The sequence below is a fragment of the Myxocyprinus asiaticus genome, chromosome 29, assembly GCF_019703515.2.
Source record: "Myxocyprinus asiaticus isolate MX2 ecotype Aquarium Trade chromosome 29, UBuf_Myxa_2, whole genome shotgun sequence".
NCBI classification, from domain to species: Eukaryota; Metazoa; Chordata; class Actinopteri; order Cypriniformes; family Catostomidae; genus Myxocyprinus; species Myxocyprinus asiaticus.
In genome coordinates this window covers 2,499,389-2,511,965 of record NC_059372.1, presented here as the reverse complement: position 1 = coordinate 2,511,965, position 12,577 = coordinate 2,499,389, and the positions used below count along the sequence as shown (strand labels likewise).

Genomic DNA, 12,577 nt, shown 5'->3' with positions numbered 1-12,577 from the left:
AATTAGCGTGTCCATGGTAACCCTGATTGTTTCCATGGGAACGCTGATTATGACAACCGTCAGCTGCGAGCGGCACCTGCCCCTTGTTTGTTTCCCTGCTTATTTAAATCCCCTCGTGTGTCATGTCCGATGTCGGATCGTTGTTTGTTATTGTCATTGTGAAGGTACTGTTTACTGTCAATGTTAATTGTGCTCTCTTGTAGTGTTGGGTTCGAGTCCACCTTAGTTGAGTCCGAGTCGAGTCCGAATGAATCTGTTCATGAATCTGAATTAAAATTGTAACCTTAAACTTAACATCAATATTTTACGCTTATATTAAACTTCACAACTAAGAAAAACAGTTTGTCTATATAAATTTAACAAAAACACCTCTGTTGCATTTCATATACAGTATACATTTTATGATTAGTATCCTGCTGAACAGACTTCAAAGTGGTTTCAGAATAAAAGTATATGAGTTCTGTTGACATTTCAGTTATTTGTTGCTTTTTCCCCTCCACTCAAACATAGACTAAAGAAAGCTGCGTTAGTCATTACAATCAGTTATTATTATTTCGAATTTTGATTGAGTTTTTATTTCTGCTTAATTTTCATTTTGTCAATCCAATTTAATTTATTTTATAAACTAAACTAGGAGAAGCGATCTATCTACAGGAGTCTGCAGTTGCGTGTGTGTTTATTCCATTGTTTTTACTTTGTTGTAGAGTAGTATTCATTGCTAGACTTGTGCTGTTTTTTTACGGTGTTGAACTTGCGTCGCTTAAATTTGTGTTGGTGTGTATGCTACATTGTTTTGACTTGCCCAGGGTATTCACTGCTAGACATAGATTTGTTTGTCCAGTGTGTGTAAAACTATCGTTGTTTTTAGTGTGTCTATAAACAGTGCTTCACTTGTTTTAGAGTATTATTTATTGCTAAAGTTCAGCATAGTTTGTTTGCGGTGTACTGAAGTCGCGTTTGTTCCTGTGCTTGTCACCTCGTGTGACCCTTAGTTTCAGTTGCCCACATGACTAGCTTTGTTGTGCTAAGTACGTAGCATTAAAGCATGTCCAGCTATTTTCACTTAACGGATTGTTATCGGTGTGTATATATTTGACGTGAATGCTGACGCAGTAGCGGCAGTGGAAGTGGTAGCCCTCGTGTAAAGCCCTCCTCGTGTGAAGACCTACTTGTGTTAAGACCAGCGAGCCTACCTGTGCGAGTCCACCGAGCAAGGACACCGACAAGGCGCCACTCACCACAGCACTTAAGTATCTTTTAACTGTATCTATTTTCTTACATACTAACATGTCTACTTCATGAATATCATATGCCCTCAATCACATCCCTGTTATCTGTTACAGACTGTTTACATGATATAGACGCAAGACACAATACAACCCACACAACCTACGGCCACTTTACACTTCAGTGCCTGCTCCACTCTCTATCTCAGTGGGACTCTGGAACTGCCAGTCAGCTGTGAACAAAACTGACTTTATTCCAGTCTTCGCCACACAGTCCACCCTCAGCATCCTGGCACTGACAGAAACATGGATATGTCCAGAGGATACAGCAACACCTGCTGCTCTCTCCAACAACTTCTCCTTCTCTCACACCCCTCGACACACCGGTAGGGGTGGGGGAACAGGTTTGCTCATTCCAAACAACTGGAAATTTTCACCACACTCTTCTCTATGTAACAATACTTCTTTGAATTCCATGCTATTACTACAATGCAACCCACAAAAATACATGTTGTTGTCATCTATCGCCCTCCAGGTCAGCTGGCAAACTTTCTCGAGGAGTTGGATGTCCTGCTGTCCTCCTTCCCTGAGGATGGTAGGCCACTTGTGGTTCTTGGAGATTTCAACATACACCAAGACAAGCCCCAGGCCACTGAACTTCATGCTCTTCTAGCTTCATTTGACTTGGAAAGACTAAGCACTACAGCAACTCACAGATCGGGCAACCAGCTGGACCTCATTTTTACACATAAATGTACCAACTCAAATATTCTTGTTACTCCTTTACATGTCTCTGATCACTACTTTGTTCAATTCAACATGACTCTCCCGTCTATATTAAAACAGACTCCACCTTTGTTTTCCTTTGTTTCTTTCACCCTTGTGCTTTTCCACTTCTGTCTCTACCTCTCTTCCCAGGCAAAACTTATTTTCCACCCTGGATGTAAATACTGCCACAGACACACTAAGCTTGACTTTAACAACCTGCCTACACAGCATCTGTCCTCTCTCCTCTAGGCCAGCACATATTACACCACCCAGCCCCTGGTTCTCTGACGTCCTTCGTGAACATTGGACTGACATCAGGGCAGCTGAGAGAAGATGGCGAAAATCTAAAGATCCAGCAGATCTGGGTAAGTATCAGTCTCTGCTTGCAACTTTTTCAGATAACATTAAATCTGCAAAAACTTCCTATTACCAGAACAAGATCAACAGCACCAAAGACACTCGCAGCTTGTTTAGGACATTCAACACACTTCTCTGTCCTCCCCTTCCACCACCTGACACATCACTGACAGATGTCTTCGCTACATTTTTACTATGAAGTTTACAGCCATCAGCAATACATTCTCAGCACCACACCCTGTCAAACACCCACCTCTTGTATGCAGCTCTTCTGTCTCTATGTTCTCTCCTCTGACTGACACTGAGGTCTCTAAACTCCTCCTCTCCAACCACCCCACCACCTGTTCCCTTGACCCCATTCCTTCTCACCTTCTCCAGGCCATCTCTCCATCCATACTACCTGCACTCACACACATAATTAACACATCTCTACTTACAGGCACTTTTCCCACTACATTCAAGCAGGCTTGAGTAACCCCGCTGCTGAAAAAACCTGCACTTAATCCCACACAAGTAGAACACTACAGACCAGTCTCTCTCATCCCATTTATGGCGAAAACATTTGAAAGGGCAGTTTTCAATCAAATCTCTGCCTATCTGTCACAGAACAAGCTGCTGGATGACAATCAGTCAGGCTTCAAAAGTGGACACTCCACCGAGACTGCCCTGCTGTCTTTCACTGAGTCGCTGAGACAGGTGAAATCTGGATCCAGATCATCCGTCCCAATTCTGCTGGACCCTTCTGCAGCCTTTGACACAGTCAACCATCAGATCCTACTCTCCACCCTCTCTTCTCTGGGCATCACAGGAACTGTGCTTGACTGGTTTAATTCTATCTCTCAGGTAGGTCCTTCAAGGTAGCCAGGAGAGGTGAGGTGTCCAAATTACATCAGCTACTTACATCAGATTTACACTCTACAATATCAGGAAGATAAGATCCTTCCTCTCTGAACATGCCACACAACTTCTTGTTCAGTCACTTGTCATAACTAGACTGGACTACCTTCCTGCATGCGCAATTAGACCCCTGCAAATGATCCAGAATGCAGCAGCATGTCTGGTCTTTAATGAACAAAAGAGAGCTTATGTTACACCACTCCTTGTCTCTCTTCACTGGCTGCTGGTTGCTGCACTTATCAAATTCAAGGTTCTGATGTTGGCATACAGAACAGTCACTGGGTCTGTTCCAGGATACCTAAAGTCATTTCTGCAGAGCTACGTTCCCACCAGAAGCCTGCGGTCGGCTAAGGAACATTGCCTTGTTGTACCAACACATAGAGGCAACAAAAACATTTCCCGGACTTTCGGCTTCATCATACCACTATTCTGATGCTACTGAAACTTGTAATACGGCACTTTTCATACCACTGTCTCCTTAAGATGATTCGCTTATAATGAATTCGTCTTTTGTAATTCGCTTTGGATAAAAACATCTGCCAAATGAATAAATGTAAATGTAAATGTATATTAAAATTATCCCTATCTTAAGAAATAATAGTCTACACTGAGGTTTCTTTCTGAATCTTTTTTCTCTATCTGCCGACTGATTTGGGAAAATACATACTGTACAAATGAGTCAACACAGTAGTAATTAGCACTCGCTGAGAAGTTACGTCTCACAATTTGACTGCAAATGCTACATCCAAAAACACTGGAAAAGCCCACTGATAATATTAGGGCCATGTCATCACGGACATGATTTTCCAGCTAATTTGCGGGAAACCGCACAATGCAGGGCAGTTGTGCTACTTGTGTACCTATATCACTGATGCGTCCATGTGTGTCTCGCAGCTGCTGCCACAGAAGGTACAAAAAATAATAATAATTGATTTTTAAGCGGCAGCCACATGAATCCCTCCTTTGTTGTTCCTCCCGCTCACCACCAGAGTGCTCCATCACCTGGGGATTGACTTTAACTCTCTGGACTCTCTTATAATCCCCGTACCTGTCACTGATTACCTGCTCAGCTGTTTCTCATTTACTCAGCTATTTAAGTCTCATTCTCACACTCTATCATTGCAAAGTCTTGTTTTGCCCTGGCTGACATTTCTAAGCGTTCACTGAGTTTTTGCATTATCTGTGTATGATCCTGGACTGTTTACCCTGTTTTGACCCGTTGCTGCCTGCCTACTACTACTGCCTTGTTTACCTGGAAATAACCTGTGATTGTCTGCCGCCTGCCCTGACCTCTTGCCTGTTTATTTTCTACCACTCTGGATTGCCTTTGTTATTACTGTTGCTGGTGATTGACCCTGCCTGTCTGTGTTACGACATTTATCATTATTAAAACTGCACCTGGATCTCAACTCTGATGACTCATTATTACAGACGTGTTGGTCTGCAATCAGTCTTAAATCTTTAAATACCAAAGAAAATTTCAATGAGCTCTTCTTTAACCGCAAAAACATGGAGAATAATAATTTTGAGTCATAAATTTAACAGAATTGTCAAAAGTGTCAGAGATATAGGCTAAAAAAAGACATGCATAAGTTACCCGGTGGTTTACAATAAAAATAAAATAAAATGAACATTTAAAATAAAAACGTCATAACCAATTAAATTCAACTCATAACATGAAGTTTAGCTTCATACACAAACTCTGTCATCGAATAATACATTTATTTTATAGTCTATAATTAAATTATAAACAAAATATTTCACTGCCCAAAATATCCTAATATTTTATTGTGCATGGCTGAATGTTGTGGATGGTGGAAACATGCTGTAAAAGAATGTATTTTAAGCAGCTCGTCAATGCTTTGAAAATAGTCAATCAATAATAAATTGGTGCTGTTTATCTGTTTAGAGTTGCTTTCTGCTTTAGCAATAACACTTTTTTCCCCCGACAAGCTTTTATGGACCAGTTCAAGCTGACAACACAGCGTGGACCACAAGAAACTACAGAAGCCAACATGTCTATCTACATTACGCCTAAAAAGACTTAATATCCAATATTAATACTATTTTTATGTATTTCTATTTCAATATGCTATTTTTAGTAAACTGTAAGAGACATAATGTGGGTGACTCGACTCAATGAAGTTCTTGATTTTAAGTTTTAACCACGATGAACCCGCAATGCAAGTACCGGCTTGGCTGCTCAAACGGCACACGCAATTTTACCATTTGTTAGTTCCCATGTCGTGTCAAACTGCCTTGTTTAGTTTCTATTACATTGGATACATACCCGTCTTTATGTTTTCGTCATGTTAGCCACCTAGGTAGTCGATGTTATACATTAGTCTCTGTAGTAACATTCAAGCGTATTGGTTGACTGACGTGTGTATGTGTGTGTTTGCTTAAACACAGTGAAACAACTCTGGCTATGTCTACGACTTCAGGGGCTAATACAGCTGCGTGCAGACAGAGATGTGTTCATTAATTTCTGTTTTGTTATTTATCTATTTATTGCATTGCATCACAAATGTCATGGACTCGGCAAAAAATTCTGAGTCCCAAAGGCTCGAGTCCGAGTAAAAATGCATCTGAATCCTTGACAAGTCCTAGTCCAAACTCGAGTCCAAACTCGAGTACCCCAACTCTACTCTCTTGTGTAGCTGGAGCTTGCTCGTGTGTCTGTTGGTTGCCTGTCTGTAGAGGTGTGATTAGGTTGTTTATGCAAGTGATTTAGGGTCTTTTATTCTATGCTCTAAGACATTTTACTCTGTGCAAAGAGTAAAAATTTTATCTTAGTATTTAATCAATTCAAAATTCATCAGAAAATCTATATTTTTACCCAGTCCTAGTCAGGTACATATTTGTGACAAGTCTCAAATAAAAAAGTAGTTAAAAAAGTAGGTAGCTTATTGAATATCAGTACTTAAAATCTAGTAGTTGGAGCTTGCTCATGTGTCTGTTGGTTGCCTGTCTGTAGAGGTGTGGTAACCTTACCGTTTGCCATCGCCTGTTCAGAAGCCCCATTCGTTAGAGGAGGATTCCTAGTTTTTGTCTGCGTGTCGGAGAAACCGTTGTCTGGGCTTGCTTAGTTTGAAAGAAAACATTTTTGGTTGTAAAGAAACTCACTGACTGTTTTCTTCTACTCTTGGGTCCTGTCTCTCACGTTCTCTGACATATATTTCCGTTATAATGTCCATTTTGCTCACTTACGATATAAATTATCTCAAAAGGGACCTTTTAACTTGGTGCATTATGAAAATATAAATTTTACAAATTTAACTATTAGTTTTGCATCATGTCACATTTTAGCTTTTTTAAAATAGAACCTATATGTATGTTGATATTAAGTATTTACACCGATTTGTAGAACACGTTAGCGAGCGTAACTGGAGACCCACCGCTTCTGAAAATGTATCTATTTTTTTAAAGGAAAATATTTGGTGAAATATGTTTGTGGCGAGCGGCGGGGCCGAGCGACGACAGTGTGGAGCGGGGCTGGGATGGACACCTGGAGCAAATTACCTCGCCCAGCTGTTGGTGACTGCAGTGTTTTTTTTCACATTGGTGCTGAAACCCGGGACTTTGGAGGAAGACCACGCTGTCCTGGAGACTTCACTGCTGGCTCAAGAACGCGACGCAGAGGATACACGATCTGGTGGTACTGGAGCGGTTTGTCAGCAGGCTGCTGAAAGGGACGGCTGAGCGAGTCTAGTGCCATTGCCCGGCGTCGCTGACAGAGGTGTTCCAGCTGGCTGAGGACCGAGTGGGCGGTGTGTTCGGGAGCTGACGAGCTTTTTTTTTTCTTTTCTCTCTCTCTCTCTCTCTCTCTTGCTTTCTCCTTCTCTCACTCTTCCCTCCATTTCTCCTTCCCCAACAACTGTTCCTGTTTCCCAGAGGCAGGGAAAACCATTTGGCGCAGAGTTGGCCGAAAGGGCAGCGACTCCTCCACGACCTGAGTCGGGCGATGGGGGTATGTGGCAATCAGGGTGGGGCTGAGCGACAACAGTGCGGAGCGAGGCCGGGATGGACACTTTTAGCAAATTATCTTGCCCAGCTTTTGGTGATTGCGGTGTTTGTGCGCGAGGGATAAAGCCTCAACCAGAGCTGCAGTCGAGAGAGACACAGAGAGAGAGAGATGCAACAAAACTGTGTGTGTCTGTGTTGAGCTGAAAAGCACTCCGTTAATGTGTGTTTATGCTGCTGAACAGCAGGTGTTGAATATTTTTGTTACACTGAAAAGTGCCAACAAGAAAGTGTCTTACGTTGGATGTTTGCTCAGCTCCCGCCTCCTTCAGAAAGTTAAAGAAATTTGTCACATTGGTGCCGAAACCCGGGACTTTGGAGGAAGACATGGATACCTCGCTGCTGGCTCGTGACGCCGAGGATACATGATCTGGTGGTACTGGAGCAGTTCTTCAGCCGGCTACCGAAAGGGATGGCTGAGCGAGTCCAGTGCCATCGCCTGGCATCGCTGATGGAGGTGTTCCAGCTGGCTGAGGACCGGGTGGGCGGCGTGTTCGGGAGCAGCTGAGCTTCTTTTTTTCTCTCTCTCTCTCTCTCCCCCTTCTCTCGCTCCTCCCTTCCCCTCTCCTTCCCCTAGAGCTGTTCCTTTTTCCAGGACATTTAGATATTTTAATAATTTTCCATGACTAGAAAACTGCATTTCAAAATTTTCCAGGATGATTTGGAACCCTGATTAGGTCATTTATGCAAGTAATTTAGGGTCTTTTACTCTATACTCTAATTACTCTGTGCAAGAAGTAAAAATTGATCTTAATATTTAATCAATTAAATTAATCAGAAAATCTATATTTTTACCCAGTCCTAGTCCAGTACATATTTGTGACAAGTCTCAAATAAAAAGTAGTTAATGTGGTTAAAGTAATAAGTGGCTTATTGAATATCCGTACTTGAAATCTATGTTTGTGTTCCATGGTAAAAAAAAAGTTGATTGACATAAAAATGTAAATAAAAAAAACATTAAAGAAAGAAACTTACCTGCAGGAATAAAATCACCATCATCTTCATCACCCTGTTGTTCCTCTTCTTTTATCTCCTCCTGCTTCACTTCGATCTTCACTGGTATCTGCAGCATCTGCTGTTCTCCAGCATTACAGACAGAAGTCAGAGACTCTGTGGAGGTTTGATCATCATCATCATCATCTTCATTACTCTGTTGTTCCTCGACTTTGATTTCTTCTCTCATCTTCATCAGCTTCACTGAACACATCTTCACTGGTATCTGCAGCATCTGTTCTCCAGCATTACAGACAGAAGCCAGAGACTCTGTGGAGGTTTGATCATCATCATCTTCATTACTCTGTTGTTCCTCTACTGTGTTTTCTTCTTTTATCTCCTCCTGCTTCACTTCGATCTTCATTGGTATCTGCAGCATCTGCTGTTCTCCAGCATTACGGACAGAAGCCAGAGACTCTGTGGAGGTTTGATCATCATCATCTTCATTACTCTGTTGTTCCTCTGCTGTGTTTTCTTCTTTTATCTCCTCCTGCTTCACTTCAATCTTCACTGGTATCTGCAGCATCTGCTGTTCTCCAGCGTTACAGACAGAAGTCAGAGACTCTGTGGAGGTTTGATCACCCTGATTACCATCAGTAGAACAGAGTAAAGTGAGCTGTGAGTCCTGTGTGTCTCTGGATCTCTGTTCAGAGAGTTTGTCCAGCAGCCGCTGTGGTGTGGACTGATCTCTGCCGCTCCACACTGAATCCTGACATTCTGTGGAGGTCACATCAGTCACACACACTGAAGATTGACAGGAAACCTTTTCCAGCTCCTGACAAACACAATCACATCTGTACTGTTCATCATATCACATAATTTGAAAGCTTACAATCTCAAATTTAAGGATGAAATGAATGTTTAACCTGAAACCTGTCCTCTCTCTCCATCAGCTTTGTCTTCAGTGACGTCACCTCTTTCTTCAGCTGAGAGATTTCTGTGATGAAATCATTAATATCCAGCATGGACAGATCAGTTCCTACTGATTTACAGCAGATCACATCCACCTGCTCTCTCATGATGAACATCTTAACACAAAAACATCATCATTATAAGGGACTGACATTCATCAAACTCAGAAAGATTATGATAATTATGATTATACACAAGAACAGATCTGTTAAACAAAATAACTGTTTCTGAGATGCATAAATGTAAATGTAGGTTTGAGTTTGGTTTCATTTTCCTGCCAGCAGGAATATTATCAGATAATAGTCTATAAAAGTCTATACAACATATAATGGCCTTCAGTGAACTCATTTACAATCAGCCAATGGATTTAAAGAGCTCATATATCAGACATTAATCATGATATTCTCAGATGTTCTCCTGTTTGTTTCTCCTGAAACTGAATATTTTAAAGCGTCCGTCACAAAACTGCCACATACGTGGATAATAAAGTTCTTTTACAATCATTAAAACTCAGCATGCAGAGAAAAATACATAAAAATATGAAGGTAAAATAGTGCCTAAATGATTTGTATGCGCAGAGTAAGATTGGTAAAAGTGTAAATGAAGTTACAAGCGTGATAGAAATATTTGCATGCACAAAGATTTGTAAAAGTGTAAATAAATAAAAAATACAATGTTTTGTAAATGTGTAAATCAAGTTGCAAGCGTACGAAACAAATATTAGCAATACTTTAATGCTTTTCATGTTTGTAAACCATGTGTTGTGAATCTGTAATTGCGTATTAACAAAAAGTAAATGTGGTCTGTATTCTTCTGACTTCCTTTTTTTCACGCGTACATTTTTGGCAATGTTTTTGCGCCTAAACATGGTCAAAAACCTTGCAAACCTGTAATCAGCATGTGAGGAGGAGGAGGGTGTGGCCAGGCCGTGATGGTGCACGGCTGGCGCTGAATCAGCTGACACTGAAGACGGCAGTTCGAGAGAGAGAGATGCACGCGTCCGCATGGTTTAATAACGTGACAGACCGCTTGTTCTTCATATCGTTCTTCTGGGTATCTCTCCTCTCTTAAATATTGAACTGAAATATTAACACATACACGTTCTTTAATTGCAAGTGTAAAGTTGAGCCGACACCGTTTATTGATATAAATCTCAATCTGGTGTTCAAATGTTTCTTCTTGTTGCTGTTCATTATTGTATTTATATTTTAATTACTTTCAATTATCATTGTCAGGGCAGATGGATGGATGTTGGATGGATGGATGTTGGATGGATGAATGAATGGATGTATGGATGGATGTTGATGGATGTATGGATGTTGTATGGATGGATGTTGATGGATGAATGGATGTTGTATGGATGAATGAATGGATGTATGGATGGATGTTGATAGATGAATGAATGGATGTATGGATGGATGTTGATGGATGAATGGATGTTGTATGGATATATGTTGGATGGATGGATGGATGGATGGATGTTGGATGGATGAATGAATGGATGTATGGATGGATGTTGATGGATGTATGGATGTTGTATGGATGGATGTTGATGGATGAATGGATGTTGTATGGATGAATGAATGGATGTATGGATGGATGTTGATAGATGAATGAATGGATGTATGGATGGATGTTGATGGATGAATGGATGTTGTATGGATATATGTTGGATGGATGGATGGATGGATGGATGTTGGATGGATGAATGAATGGATGTTGGATGGATGGATGTTGGATGGATGTTAGATGGATGCATGGATGTTGGATGAATAGATGGATGGATGTTGGATGAATGAATGGATGGATGTTGGATGGATGGATGGATGAATGGATGGATGTTGGATGGATGGATGGATGAATGTTGGATGAATGGATGGATGTTGGATGAATGGATGTCGGATGGATGTTGGATGAATGGATGGATGGATGTTGGATGGATGGATGGATGAATGGATGGATGTTGGATGGATGGATGAATGAATGTTGGATGAATGGATGTCGGATGGATGTTGGATGAATGGATGGAACTTGCTGGTATCATTGAACTCATTCTAAAAAAAAATGATATAAGTAAACTATCTATCTGTTCACCGAGTTTTGTTTTATATGGCTTACTTAATTCATTTGTTTTCTAGCATGAGTTCTGTGATAACAGCTAATTCCATCTATTCACCCGAATGTCTTGCCAATGATAATTAATAGTAAATATAATTAAATTGTGTATGTATTAAACATAGGTCAGAGTAAACTTGTCAAGCAAAACATCATTTGATTGGTTACTAGAAGCAGGTAGACCGCCTTCCCCCTCACCCTTGCTAAACTCTCTTCAGTGAGAATGAGAAATTCGTGGAAAATTTCTGGAAAATATTTATGCCAGAAAAACAAGTCATTTACACGTTTGCAGTAGTTTATTTTGCACATACAGTCTGATTCTACGCGGTCAATCAGTTTTGCTGTTCATGACACCCTTTATTTGCTTGCATATCGCTGATTGCAAGTTTGCAATGTTTTTGGCCGTGTTTATGCGCAAAAATCAGTGCCAAAATTGTAAGCGTGGAAAAAAAGGACGTCTGAAGAATACACACATTTACATTGTGTTGTTAATACGCAATTACAGATTCACAACACATGGATTACACTTATGAAAAGTATTGCTAATATTTGTTTCTAACGCTTGAAACTTGATTTACACATGTACAAAAGGTTCTGTGCGGATGCAATTTATTTGTACGCTTTCACGGATCTTACTCTGCGCATGCAAACAATTAAGGCACTATTTTACCTTCATATAAAAACAACTATAAATCTCACAAATGACCTAATAAACATTGAACATGTACCGAACTAAGCGCTCAAACTGCGAGTTCTTCTTTCTTCTTCTTCTTGTTTAAGAAATTGCGGTTTGTAAAAGAACTAATGGCGCTTTTCCGTCTCCTACTGGACTGGAGTGTGGACGCGTTTGAGAAAACTCATTTTAGGTCTCTGTGTGTGTGTGTGTGTGTGTGTGTGTGTCTGTATGTATGTGTTTGTGTGTGAGTGTGTGTCTGTATGTATGTGTTTGTGTGTGTTTGTATGCGTTTGTGTGTATGTTTGCTTGTGAGTGTGTGTGTGAGTGTGTTTGTGTGTGTGTGAGAGAGTGTGTGTGTGTGTGTGTATGTGAGTGTGTGAGTGTGTTTGTGTGTGTGTGTGTGTGAGTGTGTTTGTGTGTGTGTGAGAGAGAGTGTGTGTGTGTATGTGAGTGTGTGAGTGCTTGTGTGTTTGCTTTTGTATGTGTATGTGTTTGTGTGTGTCTGTATGTGTTTGTGTGTGTGTGAGACAGTGTGTGTGTGTGTGTGTGTGTGTGAGTGAGACAGTGTGTATGAGTGTGTTTGTGTGTGTGTGTGTGTATGTGAGTGTGT

The 12,577-nt window shown here is 40.8% G+C and overlaps 1 long non-coding RNA gene and 2 pseudogenes across 2 annotated transcripts in view; 1 reads left to right on the top strand and 2 right to left on the bottom strand.

The window, feature by feature from the left end:
- The window catches only part of LOC127419885 (zinc finger protein 721-like), a 169,500-nt pseudogene extending 161,015 nt beyond the window's left edge, over nt 1-8,485 (bottom strand).
- The window catches only part of LOC127419889 (uncharacterized), a 172,910-nt gene that overhangs the window by 30,965 nt on the left and 129,368 nt on the right, over nt 1-12,577 (top strand). The window contains exons 1-2 of one of the 2 annotated variants that reach the window (XR_007893745.1): nt 8,265-8,389; nt 8,837-8,989. This is a non-coding gene — a long non-coding RNA (uncharacterized LOC127419889). Of the gene's footprint in view, nt 1-8,264; nt 8,390-8,836; nt 8,990-12,577 lie in introns of those variants that run through there. The other variant, XR_007893744.1, reaches the window with a different exon arrangement.
- Nucleotides 1-12,577, bottom strand: part of LOC127419870 (zinc finger protein ZFP2-like) — an 80,861-nt pseudogene that overhangs the window by 64,470 nt on the left and 3,814 nt on the right.